The sequence below is a fragment of the Phaethon lepturus genome, unplaced genomic scaffold (genome assembly GCF_000687285.1).
Source record: "Phaethon lepturus isolate BGI_N335 unplaced genomic scaffold, ASM68728v1 scaffold11649, whole genome shotgun sequence".
NCBI classification, from domain to species: Eukaryota; Metazoa; Chordata; class Aves; order Phaethontiformes; family Phaethontidae; genus Phaethon; species Phaethon lepturus.
Genome location: NW_010564189.1, coordinates 60,181 through 63,906, shown reverse-complemented (window position 1 = coordinate 63,906; position 3,726 = coordinate 60,181). Strand labels below are relative to the sequence as shown.

General features: G+C 40.0%; 1 protein-coding gene across 1 annotated transcript in view; it reads left to right on the top strand.

The window, feature by feature from the left end:
* The window catches only part of MYPN (myopalladin), a 48,777-nt gene that overhangs the window by 29,561 nt on the left and 15,490 nt on the right, over positions 1-3,726 (top strand). The window lies entirely within an intron of this gene.

The window sequence follows — 3,726 nt, the reverse complement described above, 5'->3', positions numbered from 1 at the left end:
AGCAGGACATTTCAGAGAGCATTTCAGCTTAATGGTTAGGGTTGTTTGAGGAAGCTGCTAGAATCCTTTCTTCCAGTTTGTGTCAGAGGAAAGAAACAGAGACAGACTGAAAGAGACCGAGAAAGAGAATCACCCTCCTGCCTAGGAACTAGGACAAACACCTCAACTCTGGTCCTTTCTGTAGTGGATGTTTCAGTATTTCTGCAAAGTGAGAGGACAAGAAGGACAAAGAACTTCCCTGTCCACTCATGTCCTCCCCCATACTGTTTTGCTAGCATGGAGCTCAGAGCTTCCTCTTGGAGACAGAGCTTGAAATCCCATGAGACAAAGCATCCAGGTCTCATAATCTCAGTGACTGTCTGGCCTACTGCACCATTTGATGAAAAAAGAGCACAGCCAGTGTTATCTCCAGTTCTCAAAATCTGTCAATCTAATCCATAGGGCCTTTTATCTTCCCCACAAGTAAAGTATCTTGGTAACGTTCAGTTAGAATACAACATGTGGAAACAAAAAGGCATGTGGGGAGAGAAAGGCAGACAGAGAATTTGGGGGGATTTTGGCAAATGGAAAAAAAAGTAAATGTGTATTGCAAACTGATTCTTTTACCCTGGTATTTGAAAACATTTACAGACTTCACCAATGTGACTATAAATAGAGGAAATTCAGCTTTACTTAGAAATTAATGGTGTTATCTCCTCAAAACTTTGCTATACAAATAATATGAAATAGAAAAATGAGGTAATTAAACCTCAAAATTCTGTTCAGTAATAAAAATGAAGGAATTAACTGTGCAATAATAATGGAGAGTTAAGTACCTGGGCCTGGCTGATACCTTTTTGTTATAAGAACTACAAACTGTGCTCACATATCTGTGTCATTTACTGTAAAGAATATCATGTGGCAATGCTGGTTGGTTGTGTCTCTTATGTAAGACCCAGATAGCAGCGTGGTCACTGCCTTATTTTGAGGACAAAGAGTAAAGCTACAGCTGTTTAGAAAATTATGCACAGTCCTCACAGCCAATGTTACCTCCTCTTCCCAAAATCTGTCAATCTAGTCCATTGAGCCTTTTATCTTCCTTTTACTTTTGCTAGGGAATGCTGTATAAGAGATTTCAGAGCAGAAGAGATGCAGGGTTTGTCCAAAAGCTTTTAGATCATTAACAACCATGGTCTGTAAAGCCATATGCAGAACACAATTCATTACACAGGCCACATCACCACTAACACCCCAACACTGATGAAACAGAATCATCTCCTTGCAGTTCCCATACTAAGCAGTCAGCCTCAGAAAGGTTGCAAGAATCAGCAAGATCTCTGTTCCCTAGAGCACAAGAATTACACTTAATTGAAACACTCCAAAAGTCTTGTTCAAAAGCTGCACATTTTCTCCCAAAGGTCAGCAAATGTAGGCAACTTTGGACTACAGATGGGAATTAAACCCCAAGTCCTCACAGAAGCTTGTTTGCTCTGTACTAGAAATGAGAAGAGATTTAAGAACCCGACCAAGACAAATTACCAGACCTTGACATTAATAGGTATAAATTCCCAGTAATCGTGGGAATGAATAGTTGAACAACCACTCATAGCTGTCTTCTCAAGATCTAGATCTAATCAACAACAAAGTACAGACAGGTTTTCCTGGTAAGGATCCTGGCTTGCAGAACTCATCACGTAGGAAAGGGAACCTGAGCTCCTCATGCTTTCACACACACTCCCAGGCTGCTTACTCCAGATGATAAGTCTGTGGAAGTTGGAGATGCAGACCTCATTTGCTTTCTCTTCTGTTTTCCTCTTCCTCTATCACTTTGAGCTGAACTTTATTTTGAATATTGTCTAGCTGTGTACCACAGATGACTTGCTAGACTTCAAGGGTTAGTGTTTACATTTGGATAGCATGATATTCATGCTTTGTGCCATGTAAGAGCACCCAACTGCAAGAAATAAGTCACTTCAGTGATACCTCTCCATGGGACATGATAAGTGAAGAAAAGCATGCACACTGGATCTGTTGTTTTTTGATTCCCACTGCTGAAAGAGAGAGGGAGGGAGATGAGAGGCAATCCAAAGTAAACAGAAGATTTCAGTCAGACTAGCCTAGATTAGATATCGAAGCCAAGGAGTGTTACAGCTTGGAAGCAGACACTGAGATGCAATACATGCCAGATTCTTAGATAAACTGCTAGCTGGGTTTAAAATAACTCTGCCAAAAAGCCAATCTGGTAAAAGTTGCAAAAGTGGGATTAAATTGGGAAATTTGTCTGGAGTTGGCAATGAGTGGCAAACAGAGTTATGTTTTTGTAGAGTATATGAGAATCAACATTTCAAATAAAGTTCTTCTAGCCTTTCTATTTGTGGTAATTTCCATGGGTTACTATGCTAATGTCAGAATATTTTGATGCTACAAGCTTCTACTAACTGTAAATATGTATTCTCACTAAGATCTGAATCCTGCTAAAGTCAACAGCAAGAAGGGTTTTAACTTGAACAGATCAAGGATTTTAGAATTCCTATTCACACACAAAGGTGCTTAAAAACTTAGAGGAATTACAAAGTCTACGCAATTCCCCTTTTTGCCAAAAAGGTTCACAGGTAGCACAATGGCCCAGAGGCTAGATTGCTTGACTCAAGATCTAGGAGAACATGATCCAACTACCTGCTCTGTCACAGAATTCTATGTTACCTTAACAGGTCACTTAGTTTCTTCAGACCTCAATTTCTAATACGTGAAATGCAGGTAATAGCCCTGCCCTGAAGGTTGCTTTGCTGTCAGGTGCTCAAAAAATCATGGTGATGGGGCCAAATAGATCAATCACAGAGACAAAATGATGCAAATCTGTACCTTCAACAAGACTTGCATTGAGAGATTTTGTTTCCCATACTGCTCAAGTAACAACCATCCAGCAGCACCCTACAACAATACTGCCAAGGCAGTACAAAAGCTAGCAGCTCCCCAGAAGAGAAGTTGCATTTCAATTCTCCACCTGCCCCAAATTCTCACTAGCACTTGTCTGACTTTTTTTTTTTTTCTTTTGAGTTGACTTTTTTCCAGCTCATTCCTGCAGAACAGGTCACTGTGGGATCGGGTGACTGCCAGTGATGGCAGGAGGGACATGTGGGATCATATGAATATGAGCAGGGAGGGAAGCAAGGGAATGCTGCTTCTAGCACAAGCTGGCAACTAAACTAGTTCAACTACATTGTCAAATCATATACTGACCACACATCTCTGTGGCAATAATGCTGCACAACTCACAAGGTGCTACTAATGACTCGAGAAAAATGGTACAGAACTGCTTAAGACACATATGCATGAGTGCATCTCCTGGCTTTGCTCTGGTCAGTTTTAACAACCTTTTCCCCTTCTATTTATCCCCTGCCAATATTAATGCAACCACCACTGCCTACTCCCCTTCTGCTAATGCATGGAAGTGAAATATCCAGGTTTCAAGAGTTGCAGTCTACTCAACATATATAGATAGATAGATAGAGACGATTTATACAATTATAATATATTTGTATTATATATATTCTAATTTGTACAGAACATTTAGACCTCTAGATAGGATCTTGAATTTTACAGTTTCTAGCTGGGAGATAGCACAATTTTAAACATCTAGCTACCATATTAAACAAGTGTGTGAATTTCTGTCTAAAAATCTCATGTTCCAGGAAAGTTGCCAAAAAGCAGCTGGACTCTACATTTTTTCCCCAAAATGGAGCTTGT